Below are 14444 nucleotides of genomic sequence, written 5' to 3'. Positions count from 1 at the left end.
ATGGGCATATTGGGCAATAGGTCAGGTTGTTGTTATAGCCTACAGAGTCTACAGCTGGTTAGAACCATTGATCTTCAAGCACTGTGAATGCTAGCCTGAGGAAAAGAGGCTACCAGTGCAGATCCAGCTTGATTTCTCTGGGTCCCTGTATCAAAAAAATGCATGATATCATCAGCAATAGGATCTTACAAAATATTTTTATTTTATTTACAATTTCAGAGAGGGTTCCAATTCCCATTTTTTTTGGCTGATTAATCAATAAGTTTATTATCTTTATGAAAAAAAAACTTCATAGAAAATTGCTTTAGCTCTCAGCAGCCCTTTCCTGAGCTCTGAGGAAGCTTGCCTTCTTTTGAGCAACCCTATCTTTCTTCTGGGCAAGAGACATTTTGGGTCTGTCCCACGTCTTCTGCTTCACTTCTCTCGGGCTTCTTCTCATAGACTGGATTCTCTCGGATAGCAGCATGAGCTTTCTTATACATCTCCTCCATCACGTCTGGAGTCATGTTGTTCTTGAGGTACTGAGAGAACTGTTTCTTATAAGCATCTTCGTCTTCCTCCATCAGGTAGTGCATGTAGTCTGTGATATGCTGACCCATGATGTGCTTACGGTGTACTTCTGCGTTGAACTCCTTGCTTTCAGAATCATAACCAGTGAATCGTTTGGTACTGTGAGGAATAGACAAGCCTCCATCCACAGCTCCCTTCAGGGCCCCAAAAACTTTATTGCCAGTTGTAGTTCAGGCAAGACCTGCATCCAATTAGCAAGTGAAGGCACCAGGCTGACCATCAATGCTTTCCACATTGTATTCATCTCTAGTTACCTCCCCTTGGCCTTCATAGATCTTGTCCATACCAAACCTATGGAGAAGCCTGCAGGCCAGCAGCAGGCCAGTGCAATAGGCTGCAGCATAATTTGTCAGGCCGACTTTCACACTGTACTTTGGCAGCTTGTGTGCATATGCTGTGCACACTATCATATCCCCTTCTATACGGGCATACGCAATCTGGCAGATGATATCTCGGTTGGTTACATGAACTATCATCCTGTATTTGGGTGTGTTGTACTTATTTTTGTTTTGGATCACCAATCGTTTCCGAGCATAGTAGTCAGTTTTACCCTCTTGCTGCCTTCTAAATCTCACTTGGTATCTCTTAAAGTAGGCCTTATTCTTGACAACTTTCACAAACCCCATCCTGCGGAACAGCAACCCACAAATGCGGCTCCACACAGACCTGCGGGCCCAGAGGCGCTAAGGGAAAAAAGAAGGCCAACTCCCATTTTGTAATATAGTTACTACAAAGGAGAGATTACCTTTATTTTTCTAATGGTCAAAGTAGATACCGATTTTAAGTCAAGCAAGTAAAACCATAAAGATCCTAGGGAAAGGTTGATAGTGTTTGAATGGTGAAGCCAGAGAATATTCAAGAAAGAGGTGCAACTTGAAATGGTATATTTTAGTCACCTTAGATTCCTGTACCACTTCTGTGTCAAGTTTTGAGGTTCTAAACTTTTTTATAGATGTTTTAAAAAAAAATGTACATTTGTATATGCATATGTATGCATGTTTGTATATAGTTCTATTAGTTGAGTCCCCAAAGCACACTTTATTCACATACAAGATACCCCCCCCCCAAAAAAAAATCACATGGTTCAAGTAAACTGAACTTTATAACTTTTGGGAAATCTTGCAAGTGAATCCCATTGAGATTCTTTCTTAGAAGTTATCCATTAAGCCAACTTAAGAACTAGAGCTTATTGTATTACAATAAGTCAATAGCTGTTACTATGTATCAAGTCTCAGAAAACAGAGTACAAAAGACAGGTGCTTCTGTTTGGTGAAGTCCTTTGCATCATTCTTCCTGGGTCTTTAAGAAGTAATTGTTAAGGTGCTGCTTTGTGCTGTTGACGGAAGAGAAACCCAGGGCAAAGACAGTGTCCAGAGGCTGGAGTAACTGACCTTTTGATAGTGTGTTTCATAGCAAAGCAGTTAGGAGTGTTTCACAGAAGTGCTTGTTCTAACTCTTCTGACAATATATAAGCTAGTGATGCTGTGGTGGTTTGAATGAAAATGCAGGCCCCCCCCCCCCCCCCCCCCCCCGCTCCCGGCTCATAGGGAGTGGCACTATTAGGAACTATGTTTTGTTGCAGTAGGTGTGGACTCATCAGAGGAAGTACATCACTGAGGATGTGCTTTGAGGTTTCAGAAAGTCAAGCCAGGCCCAGTCTCTCTCTCTCTCTTTTCTTGTTGCCTGATGATCTGGGTGTCGAAGTCTCAGCTACTTCTCCAGCACCCTGTCTGCCTGCGAGTCGCCATGCTTTCCACTATGACCAGAATGAACTAAACCTCTGAACCTGTAAGCCAGCCCCAATTAAATGCTTTCCTTTATAAGAGGTGCCATTGTCATGCTGTCTTTTTACAATAGTAAAACCCAAACTAAGACATACTCCACCTGCAAGCTGTTAGAAATGCACCTAGTCACTGAACAATAATGTCTATTCAAATCAGATCACAGGTGGCTGACTTGCACATCAGATATTGAGACTCCTAACCAAAATATTTAGAAAAGATCTCCTGGCTGTTAGAAAATGCTATAGTGTCTACTCTAGAGGCAACTTTACTGAACATGTACAACATAGAAAGGTATGTTTCAGTATTTTTCAAATAAATATGTTCATTATATCCAAGCCATGAAAGATGTTGGATCCTAAAATCTGCAATGTACATTGTTTGATTGAGCTGGATTGGGAACAGAGTGGGAGAACAAGGAAGGAGATACCATGATAGGTGAGGACCCCATGGGAATAGGAAGAAACAGAGTGCTAGAGAGGTCCCCAGAAATCCAAAAAGACACCTCCACTGTAGACTACTGGCAATGGTCGAGAGAAAGCCCTAGCTGACCTATTCTGGTGATCGGATGGCTGAACACCCTAACTGTCATGATAGAACTCTCATCCAGTGACTGATGGAAGCAGATGCAGAGATCCACGGCCAAGACCCAGGTGGAGCTCCAGGAGTCCAATCAGTGAGAGAGAGGAGGGATTATATGAGCAAGAGATATTGAGACCATGATTGGAAAAAGCACAGGGACAAATAGCCAAACTAGTGGAAACACATGAACTGTGAACCAATAACTGAGGAGCCCCCATGGAACTGGACCAGGCCCTCTGGATAAATGAAACAGTTGATTAGCTTGAACTATTTAGGAGGCCCCCAGGCAGTGGGACCTGGACCTGTCCTTGGTGCATGAGCTGGCTTTTTGGAACCTAGGGCCTATGCAGAGACATTTTGCTCAGCCTTGGTGTAGGGAGGAGGGGACTGGACCTGCTTCAGCTGAATCTACCAGGTTGGGTTGACTCCCCAGGGGAGACCTTGCCTTGGAGGAGGTGGGAATGAGGGGTGGATTGAGGGAGAGGGCTGGGGGGGTGGGAGGAGGGAGGACAGGGAAATCTGTGGCTGATATGTAAAATTAAATTAATTATAAAATAAAAATATTTCTTTATAAAAAGACTTTTTCAATTTGGTTCCACTAGAACAAAAGATGGGGTGGATGAAAGAAGGGAAGGGATGAGGCGAGGGAGGACAAGCCTTTGCAGTTGCTGTTACAGTCTGCATCCATTTTAAGGAGGAGAATTTATGAGGATTTGGTGGGAAATTTTGAAGAAGATAATGGATTTCTCACGGTGTGAAATAAAATCCCAACACATTTTTTTTTAAGACTTCCTTTGAATTGGAAATATCTGAGTTAAATTTACACACGGGGAAGATGAAGAGGAAGCCTGTCTTTTTTCTTGCTGTATTGATTATCACACTGTGGGATATCCAGGGGCAAGAAATCAAGCAGCAGAAACAAGTTACTATTTGCAAAGTGTTAAAACCAGCCAGATTGTTTCTTCCTCACTGACTGTTCACAGTGTGGGCTGGCACCACTGTGGTCGCTTAGAAAACCCCAGCGCTGTCAGGAAAAACAAACCCAGCCCTCCAGACAGAAGAAAAGGGCCGGAAGACAAGCCAGGAAGACAACCAAGGATTTAGCCTCAGTTAACAAAAGGATGATGTATTTGCTAACACCCTGGTGGAAACTGCTCTGTGAGGAGGGAATGACCCCAGGAAATTCACTTCTTCTTTCTGGTTCACTATCTTTCCTCTACACTAAAACACACGTGGGGATTTAATTAGTGGTGGGTTCCTTTAACATGTAAAATGTCCTTTAGGACACAAAGGCCTCCTATTGAGAGTTTGATGGTGCTATGAGGAGAGGTAATGTATTATTTAGACGTTTTCTAAAGAAATATTTCCTTAGGTTTTTTTTTCTTCAAGTTTTTCAGTGAAATAAAGCCAAATGGAGGAAAATAGAAGGAATAAGAAATTATCTTTTGTTTCGTCATACTCAAAGCTGTGTACCTCAGGTATGCTCAGGGCAAACATTTGTTACCTGTTCTCATAGATTCTCCCTTTTTATCGCCCTCTCCACCCATCCCTGCCCTCTCCCAGTAAATAATTAAGTGTCTGGAATTTTTTGCAGTGATTATAATGTCAATTATGAATATTATATGATGATGTCAGTATAAACATGAGTTTTCAATTACTAAAAATATTTGACTTACGGTGATTAAAAGTATAATCTTTATCAAAATAATGAGCCAGTTAGGTTCTTGTACCAAAGCTGAGTTGACAGAAATAACCAAACCGATCAATTTTATGTTTTTTTATTATTTTGTTCATTTTCAGATTTTTTTTTCTTCTTTGAAACAGGGGTTCTCTGTGTATCCCTGCCTTTCCTGGAGCTCACTCTGTTGACTAAGTTGGCCTTGAACTCATAGATCCACCTGCCTCTGCCTTCAAATGCTGGGATTAAAGGTGTGCACCCCCACTACCTGTCGTAATTTCTTAATTCTCAACTCATCTGACTAGAAAGCATGTGTAATATCTACTCACTGTAGATTTAATTTTGCCTTGTTTACTTTCATAACATTTTGTAGGGGTGTGGCTTGGCCATATGAATATTTATTACCCTCAATTAAGAGTCCTCCAAACTGATTTTTGCTTTTAAAACTTTATATCATGTGATGTAAAGAGTTAACTAAAACAATTTTTTTTAATTTTTATTTTTTTCCAGAGCTGGGGACCGAACCCAGGGCTTTGCTCTTGCTAGGCAAGCGCTCTACCACTGAGCTAAATCCCCAACCCCAACTAAAACAATTTAACTACAAGTTTTCACTAAAAAATAGAGATGAGAAAAGAGTTGTTACCCTTCACATCCGTAAGCTGTGAACATCTACACAGAAAAAAAAAATTTCAGAATAGACTTAAATAATAAACTACTCAGGAGATAAAGATATCAGAATAAAGGCTTTTAGTTACAGGAAGGCAGCAATCTGGAGTGAGGAAAATCAATTGTATTTATACAACATGGAGACACTTTGAAAGTGCTCCAAAACTGCGACACAGGAAAAAATAGGAAAATAAGTGGTGAGTTGCTATACTGAGTAGCAATATGCATTCACAACATCCATCCTGACTAGGTCTCTGCAAGGAAAAGGGACTTAGCAAAAATTTTCTTAACAAGATCTCCATCAATACACACACCTGCCACCTCTTTCTCACCATCGAGTTAAAAAAAGGGTCAGAATAAGAAACTATTCAAAATCGTATTAACAAAAAGACTCAGGTTAGCACAATTGTCTTGAGACCTCATTGATATTATTTCTGTTGTTCATATCAACAGAATATCCCTGATGAGAATTTTAATTATAAACAATATGATGCTCAGAAACAGCTTTGAAATAGTGAGTGAATGACTGAATTCTTTTAAAGCAAGAAAGAAAAGTGTATACCTGAGATGGTTTATGCTATATACTATATACCTTGAATTTTATGTTACATATGTAAGTGGACTTTTGCTTGTGTGTGTGTATATATATATATATATATATATATATGTATATATGTATATGTATATATATGCAAATCTGCCAGTGTCTGATTATTTCCATTGGTTTATGATTTCCCCCTTTTCAATCATTATGCCCTCTCATTTATGAATACACATAAATTACAAATTCCTCTACATTTTCCCTCTTAAGAACTTTAATGCTCATTTGGCTGTATGGTTTCTTTTCTACCAAGATTGATCATTTTATTGTGAGTTTTTCAGTCATTTCTTTCTAGTACTCTTATCCATGTTTCACAGAATGCTTCTGAGTTTGGACTATGCTTCTGACATCTTTTTTCCTTGCCCTTGGATGACACTCAGTCCACACCATCCTTTCCAATTAATGCTGCTCATTTTCCTTTAGACTCACATTTCTTATATTTTACAAATTTCTAGATCAATTAACACCCCCCCACACACACACACACACTTATTTTGACATTTTCTTCCTATATAGAACAGGTTAGCCTGGAACTGATTATCTTCCTGCCTTATCTTCCCTACTGTCTTGTCAAAATATTTTTTGAAAGATTATAAAGAAATGACTGTTCTCTCATCTTAACCTTAAGAAAAAGAAACCACTCATTATTCCATGCTAATGCAGTCCAGATACACTTGTCTATTTTATAAATGGCTCTCTTCAATCTTCATTCCTATAAAATTATGAAAAGTTTTGATTGCTGTCCTTCACTTCCTTATCAGCTCTCTCCTTTGATAAATATCCAAGTTGTTGGTCTATCTTATGCCTTTAGTCTCAGACTTGGTTAGTTCATCCCAAACATACAAGTTATGTTATATGCATGCCTAGGCAGACCATGTATTAGAACTTGAATTTCCTAAATATCTCTGATTTTAATCTTCATCAATAACTTTCAAGTACATCTTAGGGTTCAAACCATTATTGCCTTATTGAAAAAGCCTTAATTTAAATTAGAATCATTCTAATTCCTAAAAGCTTGCTATAGTTTTGCTTGTATTATTTATCAAATATTATATTACATATTGTTTAATAACGTTATATTTCAGTCTTCAGAATGGAGATTCTTGAAGGATAGAAGTCTTGACTTATCCACTTTTAAGTCCCATGGTCTACAGCATCATACAATGCAGAGTGGACATTGTAACCATTGAATTGATGAGTGAACAAATCATTCAAGTGAGTTTAATTTTTCTTTAAGAAAATCTTGTTAAAATATTGTTTATCAGATCTACTGTATTTTCCTGTCATATCCATATGTTCTCTTGCTGGGTAAATTTGGCTTCAGGCTCAGTGTCCATGATAGAAATGATTTTATCATATAGCAATTGGGCTATTTACTTCAAATATATGACCATGCACATTTTAAGAGGAGTATTTCTCTTAGCTCATGGCTATGATAGAGAATGATGGTAAACTGGGCAGATTAACATTTGTGATTGACATTTTGTAGTCCTGGCTACCAAGATCCGGCTGACCAGGAAAAACACAATCATTAAAGAGCTAAAAGAACATCTTCTAATGCACTCAGTTGGGGTCATTAGAATGTATCACTTGATTTCCTTTCCTTTTTATGTAAGAATGTAATTCTACTAAAGAAAATAAATAATTTCATTGACAAATAAGAAACAATTATAGGAGCTTCCTGTCGTTATTATATAGAGACAAGAGGTACTGTCATTACTTATTTACAAAGTCTGGTATGGAGTGTAATTGGGAGTCTCTGAGCATCATCTACAGCATTTGATTCATCTTCTTGTCAATCTGATATCAGGAGCAGCATGCTTGACATTTGACCAGTGTAAGTGCTTAGACAATGAGTGATCAGATTTTCATTCTTGAGATCTGGCCTTAAATATATATTTCAATTTATTTTATAAAATTTGCTTTTCCTTGTTATTTTATTACAATACAATAAAAAATATAGCTGTTCATTCAAAATCCCATAGGAGATTTTGAACATCTAGAAACCAGGATTTTGTCACTGAGTTGGTGATATTTTAGAAATGACTCAGTCCTTGTTTTTATATTATAAATGGGAAAATATGCAAGAGAAGTAAATTCTCCCTTACCCTGTAATGTCTCCCTCCCCCTATCAAGATATCTCTTTCATTGTTCTCCCACTCCATCCCTCCCTCAACTTGACCATCCCATTCCCACATGTTCTCATTCCCCATCCCCTACCCTCTATTGTCCCCCTCCCCATCTCCAGTTTACTCATGGGGATCTCCTCTGTTTCTCCTTCACAAGGTGATCTGTACATCCCTCTTAGGGTTCTCCTTATTTCCTAGCTTCTCTGGAGCTGTGGGTTGTAGTCTGACTATCCTTTGCTTTACAACTAGTATGCACTTAAGAGTGAGTACATACTATGTTTGTCTTTCTGCATCTGGGTTACCTCATTCAGAATGATTTTTTCTAGTTCCATTCATTTGTCTGCAAATTTCATGATGTCATTGCTTCTTACCACTGAGTAGTAATACTCCATTGTGTAAATGTACCACATTTTCTTTATCCATTCTTCAGTTGAGGGGCATCTAGGTTGTTTCCATGTTCTGGCTATGACAAATAATGCTGCTATGAACGTAGTTGAGAAAGTGTCCTTGTGGTATGATTGAGCATCCTTTGAATATATGCCCAAGAGCTGTATTGCTGGATCTTAAGGTAGATGGATTCTTGGTTTTCTGAAACACTGCGATACTGATTTCCAGAGTGGCTGTACAAATTTGCACTCCCACCAGCAGTGGAGGAGTCCCTTGTTCCACATCCTCTACAACATAAGCTGTCATCAGTGTTTTTGATCTTAGCCATTTGGACAGGTGTAAGATGGTATCTCAGAGTCCTTTTGATTTGCATTTCCCTGATGGCTAAGGATATTGAACAAATCCTTAAATGTCTTTCTTTGGCCATTTGAGATTCTTCTGTTGAGAATTCTCTGTTTACACCTGTAGCTCAGTTTTTAATTGGATTATTTGATACTTTGATGTCTAGTTTCTTAAGTTCTTTATATATTTTGGAGATCATCCCTCTGTCAGATGTGGGGTTGGTGAAGATCTTTTCCCATTCTGTAGGCTGCCGTTTTGTCTTATTGACTGTGTTCTTTGCCTTGTAGAATCGTCTCAGTTTCAGGAGGTCCCATTTATTAGTTGTTGCTCAGTGTCTGTGCTACTGGTGTTATATTTAGGAAGTGGTCTCCTCTGCCAATGCGTTCAAGACTACTTCCTACTTTCTCCTCTATCAGGTTCAGTGAAGCTGGATTTATGCTGAGGTCTTTGATCCACTTGGATTTGAGTTTTGTGCATGGTTATAGATATGGATTTATTTTCAATCTTCTGTATTTGACATCCAGTTAAGTCATTTGTTGAAGATACTTTCTTTTTTTCCATTGTACATTTTTGGCTTCTTTGTCAAAAATTAAGTGTTCAAAGGTGTGTAGGTTAATGTCAGGATCTTCAATTTGATTCCATTGGTCTACATTTGGTTTTTATGTCAATACTAAGTAAGCTGTTTTTACTACTATAGATCTATAGTAGAGCTTGAAATCAGGGATGGTGATGCCTCCAGAAGTTGCTTTATTGTAAAGGATCATTTTAGATATCCTAGGTTTTCTGTTTTTCCATGTGAAGTTGAATATTGTTCTTTCAAGGTCTGTGAAGAATTATATTGGTATTTTGATGGATATTGCATTGAATCTGTAGATTGCTTTTGGCAAGATTGCCATTTTTATTATGTTGGTTCTACCTATGCATGAGCATAGGAGATCTTTTCATTTTCTGATATCTTCTTCACTTTCTTTCTTCAAGGACTCAAAATTCTTATGAAAGGTCTTTCACTTATTTAGTTAGTGTTATCCCAAGGTATTTTATATATTTTGTAGCTATTGTAAAGGGTGACATTTCTCTGATTTCTTTCTCGGCCCATTTATCATTTGTATATAGGAGGGTTACTGAGGTTTTTTTTTTTTTAGTTAATCTTGTATCCTCCACATAACTGAAGGAATTTGTCAGCTGTAGGAGTTCCCTGGCAGAATTTTTGGGGTCACTTCTGTATACTATCTGCAAATAGCAAAAGTTTGACTTCTTCCTTTCCAATTTGTATCCCCTTGATCTCCTTTTGTTGTCTTATTGCTCTGGCTAGAACTTTGAGTACTATTTTGAATAGATATGGTGAGAGTAGACAGCCTTGTCTTGTTCTGAATTTTAGTGGAATCGCTTTGAATTTTTCTCCATTCAATTTGATGTTGGCTGTTGGCTTGCTATAAATTGCCTTTATTGTGTTTAGGAATGTCCCTTGTATTCCTGATTTCTCCATAACCTTTATCATGAAGGGGTGTTGGACTGTTTCAAAGGCTTTTTCAGCATCTAATGAGATGATCATGTGTTTTTTTTCTTCAGTTTGTTTATAGGATGGATTACATTGACATATTTTCATATGTTGAGCCATCCCTGCATTTCTACAATGAAGCCTTCTTGAATTTGGTTTGCCAGAATTTTATTGAGTATTTTTGCATCAATATTCATGAGGGAGATTGGTCTGTAATTCTCTTTCTTTGTTTTATCTTTGTGTGGTTTGGGTATCAGGGTAACTGTAGCCCCATAGAAAGAGTTTCTATTGTGAAGAACAATTTGAGGAGTACTGGTATTAGCTCTTCTTTGAAATTCTGGTAGAAATCTGCACTGAAACCATCTAGCCCTCAGCTTTTTTTGGTTGGGAGACTTTTAGTGACTGTTTCTATTTCCAAAGGAGTCATAGGTCTATTTAAATTATGTATCTGGTCTTGATTTAATTTGGATATATGGTACCTATCCAGAAAATTGTACATTTGTTTAGATTTTCCAATTTTGTGGCATACAGATTTTTGAAATATGACCTGATGATTCTCTCTCTTTTTTTTTCAAGACAGGGTTTCACTGTGTAGCTTTACACCTTTCCTGGAACTCGCTTTGGAGACCAGGCTGGCCTTGAACTCACAGAGATCCACCTGCCTCAGCCTCCCAAGTGCTGGGATTAAAGGTGTGCGCCACCACGGCCCGGCTGACCTGATGATTCTCTAAATTTCTTCATGATCAGTTGTGATGTCTACCTTTTTGTTTCTCATTTTGTTAATTTGGATATTCTCTCTCTGCCTTTTAGTTAGTTTGGGTAAGGGTTTGTCTACCTTGTTGATTTTCTCAAAGAACCAACCCTTTGTTTCATTGATTCTTTGTACTGTTCTCTTTGTTTCTATTTTATTGGTTTCAGCACTCAATTTGATTATTTCCTGGTGTCTACTACTCCTGGGTGAATTTGGTTCTTTTTCTTCTAGAGCTTTCAGGTATGCTGTTAAGTCACTAGTGTGAGATTTCTCCAACTTTTTTATGTGGGCATTTAGAGCTATGAGCTTTCCTCTTAGCACTGCTTTCTTAGTGTCCCATAAGTTTGGGAATGTTGTACATTCACTTTCATTGAATTCTAGGAAGTCTTTAATTTATTTCTTTATTTCTTCCTTGACCCAGTGGTGCTTCAGTTGAACATTGTTCAGTTTTCATGAGTTTGTAGGCCTTCTGTAATTTGTGTTGTTGAATCCTAACTTTAAGGCATGGTGGTCCAATTCAGATTTTTTTTGTATCTGTTGAGATTTGCTTTGTGATCAAGTATGTTTTCAGTTTTAGAGAAGGTTCCATGGGGTGCTGAGAAGAAGGTATATTCTCTTATGTTTGGGTGGAACGTTCTGTAGATGTCTATTAAGTCCATTTGTGTCATAACATCTGTTAATTCTCTTATTTCTGTGTTAAGTTTCTGTCTGGCAGACCTGTGCGTTGGTGAGAATGGGGAGTTGAAGTCTTCCGCTGTTAGTATGTGGGGTTTGATGTGCAATTTAAACTTTAGTAATGTTTCTTTTACATATGTGGGTGCCCATGTATTTGGGGCATAAATGTTCAGATTTGAGACTTTGTCTTGCTGGATTTTTCCTGTGAATAATTATGTAATGTTCTTCTCAATCTCTTTTGATTAATTTTATTTTGCATTCTATTTTGTTATTTGGATAGCTACACCAGCTTGCTTCTTAAGTCCTGGAAAGACTTTGCCCAGCCCTTTACTCTGAGGTAGTGTCTGTCTTTGAAGTTGAGGTGTGATTCTTGTATGCAGCAGAAGGATAAATTCTGTTTTTGTATCCATTCTGTTAGCCTGTGTCTTTTTATTGGTGAATTAAGTCCATTGATACTAAGTGATTATTAATTCCTATTATTTTTTGGTGGTAGTGTTGTGTGTTTCCCTTCCTTGGGATTTGTTCATGTGGGATTATCTATTAACTGTGTTGTCATGGGTGCGTCTAACTTCCTTGGGTTGGAGTTTTCCTTCTAGTGCTTTTCGTAAGGCTGGATTTGTGGATAGGTATTGTTTAAATCCGATTTTGTCTTGGAATGTCTTGTTCACTCCATCTATGGTGATTAAAAGTTTTGCTGGGTATAGTAGTCTGGGCTGGCATCCGTGGTCTCTTAGTGTCTATCTGTATAATGTCTGTCTGGGAGTCTCTACTGGTTTTCAGAGTCTCTACTGAAAAGTCAGGAATTATTCTGAAGGGTCTGCCTTTATATGTTACTTAGCCTTTTTCCTTTGTAGCTCTTAATATTTTTTCTTTATTCTGTATATTTAGTGGTTTGATTATTATATGATGAAGGGAGTTCCTTTTGGGGTCCATTCTATTTGGTGTTCTGTAACCTTATTGTGTCTTCATAGGCATTTTCTTTTTTAGGTTGGAAAAGTTTTCTTCTATAATTTTGTTGAATATATTTTCTGTGACTTTGAGCTGGTATTCTTCTTCTTCTATCTCTATTATTCTTAGGTTTGGCCTTTTCATGGTGTCCCAGATTTCTTGGACATTTTGTGTTATGACTCTTTGGCTTTAGTATTTTCTTTGACTGGTTAATCTATTTCCTCTATTGTATTCTCCACTCCAGAGATTCTCTCTTCCATCTCTTGTATTCTATTGGTGGTGCTTGTATCTGTGTTTCCTGTTTGTTTACTGAAATTTTATATTTCCAGCATTCCCTCGTTTTGTGTCTTCTTCATTGTTTCTATTTCAATTTTTAGGTCTTAAACTGTTTCCTTCGCCTGTTTAATTGCTTTTTCTTTGTTTTCTTTAAGGCATTTATTGATTTATTCCAATTTTTGTTTGTCTTTTTCTCAATTTCTTTAAGGGAAATTTTCATTTCCTCTTTAAAGGCCTTTATCATCTTTTTAAAGTCATTTTTAAGGGTGTTTTCTTCTGCTTCTTCTATGTTGGGATGTTCAGGTTTTGCTGATGTAGAACCGCTAGGTTCTGGTGGTATTATATTGCTCTTTATGTTGTCGATTATATTCTTGCAGTGCATTAACCCATCTCTTCCTCCAATTGGTGCAAATGGTGTCTGTGTCTCAGGGAGCCACTCTTGTTCCAATTGGAGCTCTTGGTCTAATTGGAGCTGGGGAAGTCTCTTTCTCAGGGAGCAGCTGCAGTCTCAGAGGATGGTTGGATTTGGGGAGTAGATTGGGGCTTGTCGGTTACAGGGTCCAGTGGGGGATGGTGGTAGTCTGGCCTGCCTGCAGGAGTCCTGCCTGCTGGCCTGCAATTGGTTGTGTCCCTGCTGTTCCTCGTTTTTAACAGAAATGAGATTATTAAATTTTATCTTTACCCTACAGATAATTTACATACATAAGAGGGCGCATTTTCTTCTCTTTAGAGACAAATATCTTCTGTATTGCTGCTTATTTGCTTAATCTTAAAATTAGAAATAGAACTTCAACAGTATCTAGTAGATTTCTTGAGGTCAAGTTTCCATCCTTCTAGACTGAGATTACTCTTTTGGTTCAGTCTGGTATTATCTTTGAGAATTGCATACATTTTGCTGATATGGTGATGTGCTTTGTTTGATTTATCCAAGGGTATTATTTTCTTTCTTTGAGACTAAATTACTATTTGCAAGTTTTTGACATTTGTGATTGTTCAAACATCAGTGTCTTTGATACTGATCATATGCTGCGTTGAAAGTGGCCGTCACACTACCCAGTTGTGCTTCTGTCTCTGATGGTTTCTCCCTGTCATCTCTCCTACTTTGCGGTTATTCTCACTGGTGCTTTTGTGAGCTCTTTATGAGCTGTTCAAGCTTTTGTGACTCCAAAAGTGTTTTCCTCATTTCAGATGAGATGGGCTGCTAAGCCACAACACTCTAGCACTCCAGTGGAGTTCCTCCTGTCATTTGGAATAAACATTTCGTTCATCATCAAAATTTAGGCTACAACTATTCCTCATAAGACCGAAAGATCATATACTAAACCCAGACTTAAGTTTTAAGTTATATTTATTTATTTATGTTGTGTGTGTGTGTGTGTGTGTGTGTGTGTGTGTGTGTGTGTCTATGTCTGTATAGGTGTGTGTGCACATACCAGCATGCACATGTACAGGCCAGAAGATAATTTGTGGCAGTCAGTCCTCTCTTTGTACTGTATGGGTCCTAGGGATTGAACTCAGGTTGTTGTGGTTGTTAGTAAGAACCTTTATGAATGAGCCATT

At 38.0% G+C, this 14444-nt stretch overlaps 1 pseudogene; it reads right to left on the bottom strand.

Moving 5' to 3' along the window:
- Nucleotides 1–304: 304 nt before the first annotated feature.
- On the bottom strand, nucleotides 305–1249 carry LOC128120007 (60S ribosomal protein L5-like; annotated as a pseudogene).
- Between the last annotated feature and the right edge of the window lie 13195 nt (nucleotides 1250–14444).

Source organism: Peromyscus californicus, unplaced genomic scaffold (assembly GCF_007827085.1).
Source record: "Peromyscus californicus insignis strain IS unplaced genomic scaffold, ASM782708v3 Scaffold_24__1_contigs__length_46423439, whole genome shotgun sequence".
Lineage (NCBI taxonomy): Eukaryota > Metazoa > Chordata > Mammalia > Rodentia > Cricetidae > Peromyscus > Peromyscus californicus.
The sequence above is the reverse complement of the archived record's forward strand: the minus strand, read 5'-3'. Positions and strand labels throughout refer to the sequence as shown.